Source organism: Salmo salar, chromosome ssa02 (assembly GCF_905237065.1).
Source record: "Salmo salar chromosome ssa02, Ssal_v3.1, whole genome shotgun sequence".
Lineage (NCBI taxonomy): Eukaryota > Metazoa > Chordata > Actinopteri > Salmoniformes > Salmonidae > Salmo > Salmo salar.
The window spans coordinates 70,732,608-70,747,555 of record NC_059443.1 but is presented as its reverse complement, the minus strand read 5'-3'; the positions used below and the strand labels follow the sequence as shown (position 1 = coordinate 70,747,555).

The 14,948-nt window shown below is 47.7% G+C and overlaps 1 protein-coding gene across 3 annotated transcripts in view; it reads right to left on the bottom strand.

The window, feature by feature from the left end:
• The window catches only part of LOC106593098 (transmembrane channel-like protein 6), an 85,032-nt gene that overhangs the window by 63,718 nt on the left and 6,366 nt on the right, over positions 1 to 14,948 (bottom strand). Inside the window, exon 1 of one of the 3 annotated variants that reach the window (XM_045709166.1) lies at positions 14,485 to 14,681. The exons of 1 other annotated variant lie outside the window; for it this stretch is intronic. The gene's annotated coding sequence lies outside the window, so the exon portion shown is untranslated. Of the gene's footprint in view, positions 1 to 13,720; positions 13,969 to 14,484; positions 14,682 to 14,948 lie in introns of those variants that run through there. One more of the 3 variants, XM_045709165.1, reaches the window with a different exon arrangement.

Here is a 14,948-nt window from a genome sequence, read left to right as displayed (position 1 = left end):
GTCCACTACACTAAGAGACCGTTGTCCACTACCCTAAGAGACCGTTGTCCACTACACTACACCAAGAGACAGTTGTCCACTACACTAAGAGACCGTTGTCCACTACACTAAGAGACCGTTGTCCACTACCCTAAGAGACCGTTGTCCACGACACTACACTAAGAGACCGTTGTCCACTACACTACACTAAGAGACCGTTGTCCACTACACAACACTAAGAGACCGTTGTCCACTACACTAAGAGACCGTTGTCCACTACACTAAGAGACCGTTGTCCACTACACTAAGAGACCGTTGTCCACTACACTACACTAAGAGACCGTTGTCCACTACACTACACTAAGAGACTGTTGTCCACTACACTAAGAGACCGTTGTCCACTACACTACACTAAGAGACCGTTGTCCACTACACTAAGAGACCGGTGTCCACTACACTAAGAGACCGTTGTCCACTATAGTAAGAGACCGTTGTCCACTACACTAAGAGACCGTTGTCCACTACACTAAGAGACCGTTGTCCACTACACTAAGAGACCGTTGTCCACTACCCTAAGAGACCGTTGTCCACTACACTACACCAAGAGACAGTTGTCCACTACCCTAAGAGACCGTTGTCCACTACACTACACTAAGAGACCGTTGTCCACTACCCTAAGAGACCGTTGTCCACTACACTACACTAAGAGACCGTTGTCCACTACACTAAGAGACCGTTGTCCACTACACTACACTAAGAGACCGTTGTCCACTACACTAAGAGACCGTTGTCCACTACACTACACCAAGAGACAGTTGTCCACTACACCAAGAGACCATTGTCCACTACACTAAGAGACCATTGTCCACTACACTACACTAAGAGACAGTTGTCCATTACACTAAGAGACCGTTGTCCACTACACTACACTAAGAGACCGTTGTCCACTACACTACACCAAGAGACAGTTGTCCACTACACTATGCTAAGAGACCGTTGTCAACTACACTACACTAAGAGACCGTTGTCCACTACACTACACTAAGAGACCGTTGTCCACTACACTACCCTAAGAGACCGTTGTCCACTACACTACACTAAGAGACCGTTGTCCACTACACTAAGAGACCGTTGTCCACTCCACTACACTAAGAGACCGTTGTCCACTACACTAAGAGACCGTTGTCCACTACACTAAGAGACCGTTGTCCACTACACTAAGAGACCGTTGTCCACTACACTACACTAAGAGACTGTTGTCCACTACACTAAGAGACCGTTGTCCACTACACTACACTAAGAGACCGTTGTCCACTACACTAAGAGACCGGTGTCCACTACAGTAAGAGACCGTTGTCCACTACACTAAGAGACCGTTGTCCACTACACTAAGAGACCGTTGTCCACTACACTAAGAGACCGTTGTCTACTACCCTAAGAGACCGTTGTCCACTACACTACACCAAGAGACAGTTGTCCACTACACTAAGAGACCGTTGTCCACTACACTAAGAGACCGTTGTCCACTACCCTAAGAGACAGTTGTCCACTACACTACACTAAGAGACCGTTGTCCACTACCCTAAGAGACCGTTGTCCACTACACTACACTAAGAGACCGTTGTCCACTACACTAAGAGACCGTTGTCCACTACACTACACTAAGAGACCGTTGTCCACTACACTAAGAGACCGTTGTCCACTACACTACACCAAGAGACCGTTGTCTACTACACTAAGAGACCGTTGTCCACTACCCTAAGAGACCGTTGTCCACTACACTACACCAAGAGACAGTTGTCCACTACACTAAGAGACCGTTGTCTACTACACTAAGAGACCGTTGTCCACTACCCTAAGAGACCGTTGTCCACTACCCTAAGAGACCGTTGTCCACTACACTACACTAAGAGACCGTTGTCCACTACACTAAGAGACCGTTGTCCACTACACTACACTAACAGACCACTGTCCACTACACTAAGAGACCGTTGTCCACTACCCTAAGAGACCGTTGTCCACTACACTACACCAAGAGACAGTTGTCCACTACACTAAGAGACCGTTGTCCACTACACTAAGAGACCGTTGTCCACTACCCTAAGAGACCGTTGTCCACGACACTACACTAAGAGACCGTTGTCCACTACACTACACTAAGAGACCGTTGTCCACTACACAACACTAAGAGACCGTTGTCCACTACACTAAGAGACCGTTGTCCACTACACTAAGAGACCGTTGTCCACTACACTAAGAGACCGTTGTCCACTACACTACACTAAGAGACCGTTGTCCACTACACTACACTAAGAGACTGTTGTCCACTACACTAAGAGACCGTTGTCCACTACACTACACTAAGAGACCGTTGTCCACTACACTAAGAGACCGGTGTCCACTACACTAAGAGACCGTTGTCCACTATAGTAAGAGACCGTTGTCCACTACACTAAGAGACCGTTGTCCACTACACTAAGAGACCGTTGTCCACTACACTAAGAGACCGTTGTCCACTACCCTAAGAGACCGTTGTCCACTACACTACACCAAGAGACAGTTGTCCACTACCCTAAGAGACCGTTGTCCACTACACTACACTAAGAGACCGTTGTCCACTACCCTAAGAGACCGTTGTCCACTACACTACACTAAGAGACCGTTGTCCACTACACTAAGAGACCGTTGTCCACTACACTACACTAAGAGACCGTTGTCCACTACACTAAGAGACCGTTGTCCACTACACTACACCAAGAGACAGTTGTCCACTACACCAAGAGACCATTGTCCACTACACTAAGAGACCATTGTCCACTACACTACACTAAGAGACAGTTGTCCATTACACTAAGAGACCGTTGTCCACTACACTACACTAAGAGACCGTTGTCCACTACACTACACCAAGAGACAGTTGTCCACTACACTATGCTAAGAGACCGTTGTCAACTACACTACACTAAGAGACCGTTGTCCACTACACTACACTAAGAGACCGTTGTCCACTACACTACCCTAAGAGACCGTTGTCCACTACACTACACTAAGAGACCGTTGTCCACTACACTAAGAGACCGTTGTCCACTCCACTACACTAAGAGACCGTTGTCCACTACACTAAGAGACCGTTGTCCACTACACTAAGAGACCGTTGTCCACTACACTACACTAAGAGACTGTTGTCCACTACACTAAGAGACCGTTGTCCACTACACTACACTAAGAGACCGTTGTCCACTACACTAAGAGACCGGTGTCCACTACAGTAAGAGACCGTTGTCCACTACACTAAGAGACCGTTGTCCACTACACTAAGAGACCGTTGTCCACTACACTAAGAGACCGTTGTCCACTACACTAAGAGACCGTTGTCCACTACACTAAGAGACCGTTGTCCACTACCATAAGAGACCGTTGTCCACGACACTACACCAAGAGACAGTTGTCCACTACACTAAGAGACCGTTGTCCACTACACTAAGAGACCGTTGTCCACTACCCTAAGAGACCGTTGTCCACTACACTACACTAAGAGACCGTTGTCCACTACCCTAAGAGACCGTTGTCCACCACACTACACTAAGAGACCGTTGTCCACTACACTAAGAGACCGTTGTCCACTACACTACACTAAGAGACCGTTGTCCACTACACTAAGAGACCGTTGTCCACTACCCTAAGAGACCGTTGTCCACTACACTACACCAAGAGACAGTTGTCCACTACCCTAAGAGACCGTTGTCCACTACACTACACTAAGAGACCGTTGTCCACTACCCTAAGAGACCGTTGTCCACTACACTACACTAAGAGACCGTTGTCCACTACCCTAAGAGACCGTTGTCCACTACACTACACTAAGAGACCGTTGTCCACTACACTAAGAGACCGTTGTCCACTACACTACACTAAGAGACCGTTGTCCACTACACTAAGAGACCGTTGTCCACTACACTACACCAAGAGACAGTTGTCCACTACACCAAGAGACCATTGTCCACTACACTAAGAGACCATTGTCCACTACACTACACTAAGAGACAGTTGTCCATTACACTAATAGACCGTTGTCCACTACACTACACTAAGAGACCGTTGTCCACTACACTACACCAAGAGACCATTGTCCACTACACTACACTAAGAGACAGTTGTCCATTACACTAAGAGACCGTTGTCCACTACACTACACTAAGAGACCGTTGTCCACTACACTACACCAAGAGACAGTTGTCCACTACACTATGCTAAGAGACCGTTGTCCACTACACTACACTAAGAGACCGTTGTCCACTACACTACACTAAGAGACCGTTGTTCAATACACTACACTTATAGACCGTTGTCCACTACACTACACTAAGAGACCGTTGTCCACTACACTAAGAGACCGTTGTCCACTACACTAAGAGTCTGTTGTCCACTACACTACACTAAGAGACCGTTGTCCACTACCCTAAGAGACCGTTGTCCACTACACTACCCTAAGAGACCGTTGTCCACTACACTAAGAGTCCGTTGTCCACTACACTACCCTAAGAGACCGTTGTCCACTACCCTAAGAGACCGTTGTCCACTACACTAAGAGACCGTTGTCCACTACACTAAGAGACCACTGTCCACTACACTAACAGACCGCTGTCCACTTCACTATGCTAAGAGACCGTTGTCCACTAAACTATGCTAAGAGACCGTTGTCCACTACACTATGCTAAGAGACCGTTGTCCACTACACTACGCTAAGAGACCGTTGTCCACTACACTACGCTAAGAGACCGTTGTCCACTACACTACACTAAGAGACCGTTGTCCACTACACTACCCTAAGAGACCGTTGTCCACTACACTACCCTAAGAGACCGTTGTCCACTACACTACCCTAAGAGACCGTTGTCCACTACACTACCCTAAGAGAACGTTGTCCACTACACTACCCTAAGAGACCGTTGTCCACTACACTACACTAAGAGACCGTTGTCCACTACACTAAGAGACCGTTGTCCACTACACTAAGAGACCGTTGTCCACTACACTAAGAGACCGTTGTCCGTTGTCCACTACACTAAGAGACCGTTGTCCACTACACTAAGAGACCGTTGTCCACTACACTAAGAGACCGTTGTCCACTACACTACACTAAGAGACCGTTGTCCACTACACTAAGAGACCGTTGTCCACTACACTACACTAAGAGACCGTTGTCCACTACACTAAGAGACCGGTGTCCACTACACTAAGAGACCGTTGTCCACTACACTAAGAGACCGTTGTCCACTACACTAAGAGACCGTTGTCCACTACACTAAGAGACCGTTGTCCACTACACTAAGAGACCGTTGTCCACTACCCTAAGAGACCGTTGTCCACTACACTACACCAAGAGACAGTTGTCCACTACCCTAAGAGAACGTTGTCCACTACACTAAGAGACCGTTGTCCACTACCCTAAGAGACCGTTGTCCACTACACTACACTAAGAGACCGTTGTCCACTACACTAAGAGACCGTTGTCCACTACACTACACTAAGAGACCGTTGTCCACTACACTAAGAGACCGTTGTCCACTACACTACACCAAGAGACAGTTATCCACTACACCAAGAGACCGTTGTCCACTACACTAAGAGACCATTGTCCACTACACTACACTAAGAGACAGTTGTCCATTACACTAAGAGACCGTTGTCCACTACACTACACTAAGAGACCGTTGTCCACTACACTACACCAAGAGACAGTTGTCCATTACACTAAGAGACCAGTGTCCACTACACTAAGAGACCGTTGTCCACTACACTAAGAGACCGTTGTCCACTACACTAAGAGACCGTTGTCCACTACCCTAAGAGACCGTTGTCCACTACACTACACCAAGAGACAGTTGTCCACTACACTAAGAGACCGTTGTCCACTACCCTAAGAGACCGTTGTCCACTACACTACACTAAGAGACCGTTGTCCACTACCCTAAGAGACCGTTGTCCAGTACACTACACTAAGAGACCGTTGTCCACTACACTAAGAGACCGTTGTCCACTACACTACACTAAGAGACCGTTGTCCACTACACTAAGAGACCGTTGTCCACTACACTACACCAAGAGACCGTTGTCCACTACACTAAGAGACCGTTGTCCACTACCCTAAGAGACCGTTGTCCACTACACTACACCAAGAGACAGTTGTCCACTACACTAAGAGACCGTTGTCCACTACACTAAGAGACCGTTGTCCACTACACTAAGAGACCGTTGTCCACTACCCTAAGAGACCGTTGTCCACTACACTACACTAAGAGACCGTTGTCCACTACCCTAAGAGACCGTTGTCCACTACACTACACTAAGAGACCGTTGTCCACTACACTAAGAGACCGTTGTCCACTACACTACACTAACAGACCACTGTCCACTACACTAAGAGACCGTTGTCCACTACCCTAAGAGACCGTTGTCCACTACACTACACCAAGAGACAGTTGTCCACTACACTAAGAGACCGTTGTCCACTACACTAAGAGACCGTTGTCCACTACCCTAAGAGACCGTTGTCCACTACACTACACTAAGAGACCGTTGTCCACTACACTAAGAGACCGTTGTCCACTACACTACACCAAGAGACAGTTGTCCACTACACCAAGAGACCATTGTCCACTACACTAAGAGACCATTGTCCACTACACTACACTAAGAGACAGTTGTCCATTACACTAAGAGACCGTTGTCCACTACACTACACTAAGAGACCGTTGTCCACTACACTACACCAAGAGACAGTTGTCCACTACACTATGCTAAGAGACCGTTGTCCACTACACTACACTAAGAGACCGTTGTCCACTACACTACACTAAGAGACCGTTGTCCACTACACTACACTAAGAGACCGTTGTCCACTACACTAAGAGACCGTTGTCCACTACACTAAGAGTCCGTTGTCCACTACACTACGAGACCGTTGTCCACTACCCTAAGAGACCGTTGTCCACTACACTACCCTAAGAGACCGTTGTCCACTACACTAAGAGTCCGTTGTCCACTACACTACCCTAAGAGACCGTTGTCCACTACCCTAAGAGACCGTTGTCCACTACACTAAGAGACCATTGTGCACTACACTAAGAGACCGTTGTCCACTACACTAAGAGACCACTGTCCACTACACTAACAGACCGCTGTCCACTACACTATGCTAAGAGACCGTTGTCCACTACACTATGCTAAGAGACCGTTGTCCACTACACTATGCTAAGAGACCGTTGTCCACTACACTATGCTAAGAGACCGTTGTCCACTACACTAAGAGACCGTTGTCCACTACACTACACTAAGAGACCGTTGTCCACTACACTACACTAAGAGACCGTTGTCCACTACACTACGAGACCGTTGTCCACTACACTACACTAAGAGACCGTTGTCCACTAAACTACACTAACAGACCGCTGTCCACTACACTACACTAACAGACCGCTGTCCACTACACTACACTAACAGACCGCTGTCCACTACACTAACAGACCGCTGTCCACTACACTACACTAACAGACCGCTGTCCACTACACTAACAGACCGCTGTCCACTACACTAACAGACCGCTGTCCACTACACTAACAGACCGCTGTCCACTACACTAACAGACCGCTGTCCACTACACTAACAGACCGCTGTCCACTACACTTACAGACCGCTGTCCACTACACTAACAGACCACTGTCCACTACACTAACAGACCGCTGTCCACTACACTTACAGACCGCTGTCCACTACACTAACAGACCGCTGTCCACATCACTAACAGACCACTGTCCACTACACTAACAGACCGCTGTCCACTACACTTACAGACCGCTGTCCACATCACTAACAGACCACTGTCCACTACACTTACAGACCGCTGTCCACTACACTATCAGACCGCTGTCCACTACACTAACAGACCGCTGTCCACTACACTAACAGACCGCTGTTCACTACACTAACAGACCGCTGTCCACTACACTTACAGACCGCTGTCCACTACACTAACAGACCGCTGTCCACTACACTACACTAACAGACCACTGTCCACTACACTAACAGACCACTGTCCACTACACTAACAGACCGCTGTCCACTACACTAACAGACCGTTGTCCACTACACTTACAGACCGCTGTCCACTACACGACCATGGTGCTTGCCTACCAAGAAGAGACTGTTGTTTGGTTAGTGATGTTTCTGTAGTGCTCATGGATTGTTCCACCTAGCTATCAGAAGATGAATATACTAACTAAGTCACTCTGGATAATTACTGAAATGTAAAATGTTTGGTTAGTGATGTTTCTGTAGTGCTCATGGGATTGCAGAGTTTTGCTAAACAAACGGCCTCTGGATTGATGGTATAATGACATCATTCTGCCAGGTCGTCAGTCTACTTTCTAGTTAACATTTAAATGAGAAGGTTTTTGGGAAAGCCTTTCCTTCTCTATCAGAAGAAGGTTATCATTAGCATCATCGCTAACGGCCACACAAAATGTAGAGATACGCACGCACGCACGCGCACACCCCCATCTCACACACCCCCATCCCACACACACACACACCCCCACCCCACACACCCCCACACACACACCCCCACCCCACATACACACACACCCCACACACACACCCCACACACACACACCCCCATCCCACACATACCCCCCACACACACACACACACACACAGGGGCATTTCCGTACCGTTTCAGAAAGTTGCAGGAAAATAGGAATCACTGATGTATTTTGTTCATGTCTTATGATAAACTTTGTCAAATTAAGACATTTTCTCATAAGTTCAATACATTTAGTTGATTTCCTACTAAATTCAATAACATTTACAATATTGTGGAACTCCGTTTTAATGTCTAGATTCCTTGATTCCGTCCGCAACGCTGATTTTATAGAGCCCCAAGTGACTTGGGTGGAGTTCCATGGTTCTTTTCCTGGCAGACAACTTCTCCGTGATGACCTCATCAGAGCCAGACATGATTGCACTGTGGAAGTGAATGGATTCAACATGTTCATTCTACACATCCTGTCTAGCTTCTCACTAGTCTATTCTCTCTCCTCTCACTCCTTATATCTCTATCATAGATATTCTCTCTTTCTCTCCTACAGACCTATTCTCTCTCAGTCCTCTCTCTCTCTCAGTCCTCTCTCTCTCTCAGTCCTCTCTCTCTCTCAGTCCCTCTCTCTCTCTCAGTCCTCTCTCTCTCTCAGTCCCTCTCTCTCTCTCTCTCTCTCTCTCTCTCAGTCCTCTCTCTCTGTCCTCTCTCTCTCTTTCGCTCTCTCTCAGTCCTCTCTCTCTCTCAGTCCTCTCTCTCTCTTTCGCTCTCTCTCAGTCCTCTCTCTCTCTCAGTCCTCTCTCTCTCTCTCTCAGTCCTCTCTCTCTCTCTCGCTCTCTCTCAGTCCTCTCTCTCTCTCAGTCCCTCTCTCTCAGTCCTCTCTCTCTCAGTCCCTCTCTCTCTCTCTCTCTCTCAGTCCTCTCTCTCTCAGTCCTCTCTCTCTCTTTCGCTCTCTCTCAGTCCTCTCTCTCTCTCAGTCCTCTCTCTCTCTCTCTCGCTCTCTCTCAGTCCTCTCTCTCTCTCAGTCCCTCTCTCTCTAACTTGCGCTCTTTCTTTGAGCTTTTCTCTCCAAATCTCTATTGTCTTGGCTGTGCTTTTGAGTCCGTTCAAATCCATAACCTACGTATTTCCATATTTTCTCACAGCCTCCCCCCTCTTGAGTGTCTCTCTCCACATTCTCTCCACATTCTCTCCACATTCTCTCCCTCTCAAACTCCATTATCTCCAACTCTGTCAATGCTCCAAGTCTCCAATCACTGACTGTCTTTCTGCACCTCTGTCCTCCCTCCTTCTGTCCTCCCTCACTCTCCTAGGGCATATTGTCAGACTGCTGGTCTTATCACCCTATATAGTGCACTCCTTTTGACCAGCGCCCATGTCCCTTTTCTCTGTGTGTGTGTTTGTGTGTCCCTGTCAACCACCCCTGAACATTGTCTGCCTCCAGGTCAAAGTTTGTCTGTAGTACAGCCAAACAAAGCCAGTCAGCTGGCCTGGGCCTGTCAGTGAAAACACTGAGTGATGAGAAACACATTTACTGCACTGTTTAACACAACGGCAGATTAACATGGCGATTCAGCCTACTTACACAACACTAATATACTTACACAATATTTTAGAAATGTTAAAGTTACTGTGGAGGACAAACAGTATGTAAACGTAAAACTATAAAGGGCCAGGGCAGGGTTCCCCACCTGGCGGCCCGCAGGCCGGCGGTTTTATTTGGACCCCCAAGTAAAATAAAAACGTATATATATATATATATATATATATATATATATATATATTATTATTATTATTATTATTTTTTTTTCACATGTTCATTGTTGGACATAAAAGACAGTAAATACACCAGGAAATAACCTCCAAGTGATTTTAATTGAAGAAATGTGTTCCCATGTATTCCCACGCATAAGACAGAGACGTGATCGTATACAAATACAAGCAAGGTTTGAAATGGTTATGTGTTAGTCAAACACATCTGTTTGGGCTTCTTGCGGTCAATTTGCAGTCTACAAATTATTTGCAATTATGTTCCGGCTGGAGCAGGGGGAGGGAGGAGTAGGGGGAGGGAGGAGTAGGGGGAGTGAGGAGTAGGGGGAGGGAGGAGCAGGGGAGGGAGGAGTAGGGGGAGTGAGGAGTAGGGGGAGGGGGAGGGAGGAGCAGGGGGAGGGAGGAGTAGGGGGAGGGAGGAGCAGGGGGAGGGAGGAGCAGGGGGAGGGAGGAGGAGGGGAGGGAGGAGCAGGGGGAGGGAGGAGCAGGGGGAGGGAGGAGGGGGGAGAGGGGAGCAGAGGGTGTAAGGGGGTCAAAAGAGGGGGTGGGAGGAGGAGGGGGAGAGGGGAGCAGAGGGGGAGGGAGGAGGAGGGGGAGAGGGGAAGAGGGGGAGAGGGGAGCAGAGGGTGTAAGGGGGGTCAAAAGAGGGGGTGGGAGGAGGAGGGGGAGAGGGGAGCAGAGGGGGAGGGAGGAGGAGGGGGAGAGGGGAGCAGAGGGTGTAAGGGGGGTCAAAAGAGGGGTGGGAGGAGGAGGGGGAGAGGGGAGAGGGGAGCAGAGGGTGTAAGGGGGTCAAAAGAGGGGTGGGAGGAGGAGGGGAGAGGGGAGGAGGGGCAGAGGGGAGCAGAGGGTGTAAGGGGTTCAGAGGGTGTAAGGGGGTCAGAGGGTGTAAGGGGGTCAGAGAGTGTAAGGGGGTCAGAGGGTGTAAGGGGGAGGGGGGTGTAAGGGGGTCAGAGGGGTGTAAGGGGAGCAGAGGGTGTAAGGGGGTCAGAGGGGTGTAAGGGGGTCAGAGGGTGTAAGGGGGTCAGAGGGTGTAAGGGGAGCAGAGGGGTGTAAGAGGAGCAGAGGGTGTAAGGGGGGTCAGAGGGTTAAAGGGGGAGCAGAGGGTGTAAGAGGAGCAGAGGGTGTAAGGGGGTCAGAGGGGTGTAAGGGGGGTCAGAGGGTGTAAGGGGAGCAGAGGGTGTAAGGGGGTCAGAGGGTGTAAGGGGAGCAGAGGGTGTAAGGGGGTCAGAGGGTGTAAGGGGGTCAGAGGGTGTAAGGGGAGCAGAGGGTGTAAGGGGGTCAGAGGGTGTAAGGGGGTCAGAGGGTGTAAGGGGAACAGAGGGTGTAAGGGGTCAGAGGGTGTAAGGGGGTCAAAAGAGGACGTGGGACTGACAGGGTAGAAGGGAATATTTCATCAGTCTGGCAGTTAACAGCTGACTGATAATCAGTTCACACAACGTAAAACTAACAGAGGAGAGAGAGAGAGAGAGAGCGAGAGAGCGAGAGAGAGAGAGACAACCAAAGAGAGAGAGAGAGAGAGACACAACCACAGAGAGAGAGAGACAACCAAAGAGAGAGAGAGAGAGAACCAACGAGAGAGAGAGAGAGAGAGACAGAGAGAGACAAAGAGAGAGACAAAGAGAGAGACAAAGAGAAAGAGAGAAAGAGGCACATAGAGAGAGAGACAAAGAGAGACAAAGAGAGAGACAAAGAGAGAGACAAAGAGAAAGAGAGAAAGAGGCACAGAGCGAGAGAGACAGAGAGAGAGACAAAGAGAGAGACAAAGAGAAAGAGAGAAAGAGGCACATAGAGAGAGAGACAAAGAGAGACAAAGAGAGAGACAAAGAGAGAGACAAAGAGAAAGAGAGAAAGAGGCACAGAGAGAGAGAGACAGAGAGAGACAGAGAGATACACACACAGAGAGAGGAAACAGAATCAGCACACAGAACAGAAAAACTCTAAGGACTGCTGTATCAGAAGCACATAACTAGAATCATAGTTCTATAGGCAGGAGCAAGGCCCTCTTGTTATTCAGTGCATTGTGTTGTCACTCAGTTGAGGGAACGGACAGGAAAATTAAAACAACAGAGAGGCATCCCAGATCACTATGTGAATGGAACAAAGAACAAAGAATAGAGGAGAGCATAGGCCTAATGCGAGAAGATGGAAAGGAAGTAAAAGGTAGAGGAGAAAGTGGAAACATGGAAGTAATTACACAGACACAGCACTGTAATTACACTGCCCCGTTGTGCTAAAGTTCTCCCCGTGTTGTCACGGCAACGGAACAGACCAGTATTCTGCAGTCAACTGTCACTAGGCCAAGACAACTAAACTTGGGGTGGGTCCTGGGGTGGATGAAGGCCCACAAACCATACAAGTATAGTCTTACAGAGGGTAAAGACCTGCATAGATACAGTTCCTACTGACTTCTCTCTGTGGAAGTTTCCCATCTTGGGTCAGTTTAGCATTGTCCCCACTAATGGTTAAGGTTAGGATTGGGGGAGGGAACGCTGATCCTGGATCTGTACTTAGGGGAAACTTCACCCCAGAGCATTGAATTCACTGTGGAAGTAGGAGTAAGATGAACTGATGTTGGCCCTGGACACAATGGACTGGTTTCTCCGACACAGATCAAGCTTACTCCTGGACTAAAACGCATGTTATAACACAAAGCTAACGTTATAACACAAAGCTATCCCCAGTATGCAGACAAACAAGGTGTGTGTGTCTCTTCTTTCTGTGCTATGTGCTCTTTTACATTGGAAGAAATATATACAATGAGTGGTAGGGTCTTGAGACTAGGGCTTTGAGACAAAAGCGTCACATTTTTGTTGTGTTGAAGGCAGCTGTTAGGCTATAAAGGGGGTAAAAGTTCAAGTGGGTGTAGGCTACATTTGGCCCCATTATAGTTGACCTATAAAAACAAACGATCAATTTTGAAACATCGGTCATACTAGCGCGTTTGCAACGTTTTTCTGCAAGCCCTGCAATTCACTGACTGATTCTGCAACCAGCAGCAAAATCCTACCCCCAAGGCAGTCGACATGAATGACAGGCACTGCCTGTTAACGTCGCCCGATAGGATTCTCTTTCCGCTGGTTTTAGTTAGTTCACAACGAAACTAGCCCACCTAGTTAGACCTCAAAGCATCGTAAACAACCCACAATTGTTGCAATGTTGTTTTTGTTATTAATGGCGCTTTGCCTTTCCTTTTTGGTCGGTTTATTCTTAACCTGTCAGTCAATCAAACGTATCAGGCTGAACAGTTAAAATATATAGGAAGCTACAGCGGACAAACTGTTTCTCGAGATTTGTTGCCCGTGTGCAAATAAATGGAAAGGAAAACGACAAGACAATCTGAACAAAAGCAACAGTCAGCCATACGGTCGGTTCACTCACCCCCTTCGTAACTTGCGAAAGCCGTTCAAGCTTAGACCTGCAGTGCGGCGCAGTAGATCAGTCTCTCTCTCTACGGTTACAAAACACATCGGCATGTTGAACAGCGGCAACGAACCATTGTCGCCTCTCGGGGTGACGATATCATTATCCTCGCGCATTGAAACGTTGTAACGGGCAATAGGTAGACTTTAACGGAGAAACAGTTTACCGGCTGTCTCAACGTGTGGTTTATATTTCAGTTGAAGAAAAACCGCCGCTGTGTGTTTATCATTTTATGTTGGAACCCCAATGTTCCCCCTCAAATAAAGTTTTCCACCGAATGGAACATTCCTATTCATTGCTCGATATCCTTCTTCCAACGTTTGTTTTCACACGTTATATAATTCCATAGACAGCTGTGTCACTTCATTTCCTTGATAAGAAAAGTTGGTGAAGTTTTTTATACCTTATCCTTCATAAAACATTTCAACAAACGTATAGGCTAGCCTTCTTATGCTACTTTAGGCTAAACGTCTCCAATACAGGTGGCCTGAACATTTGTGAATTCATCAATTTTGACAAGTCAAGTAGCCTACTCCATTGACAGAGCCTAGTCTGGTCAAGGTGTGAGAGATTGTCTAGGTGTGTTGTATTCACAACTTCTATTAAACAATATGTTCCCTGGTCTGTTCTAGCCTAAAGGTAGCCAGCCTATCAATGAAACATACAAACGGAAGAATGGTGATCTGAGAGGTGAAAGAAGGAAACAAAGAGGCTGAAATTACCTGTGTGCTGTTGATCAGGTGATTTTTCTGTATCCTATTTCTTGGATTGAAAGTTACAATAAGGAGCTCTCTCTATCTGTCTCTGACAACCTGGCCACACCTAATGTACATATTAACTCGCCTCGAGAACCTCTGGGTAATGTAGTTTTTGATGAATGACTGAAAGAAGAAGCATATTTCCAAAACTACAACCTCTCTTTCTACCTCTCCGTTCTCCTGTCTCTACCTTTTCATTCCCCTGTCTCTACCTCTCTATTCCCCTGTCTCTACCTCTCCATTCCCCTGTTCTACCTCTCCATTCCCCTGTCTCTACCTCTCCATTCCCCTGTCTCTACCTCTCCATTCCCCTGTCTCTACCTCTCTATTCCCCTGTCTCTAACTCTCCATTCCCCTGTTCTACCTCTCCATTCCCCTGTCTCTACCTCTCCATTCCCCTGTCTCTACCTCTCCATTCCCCTCTCTCT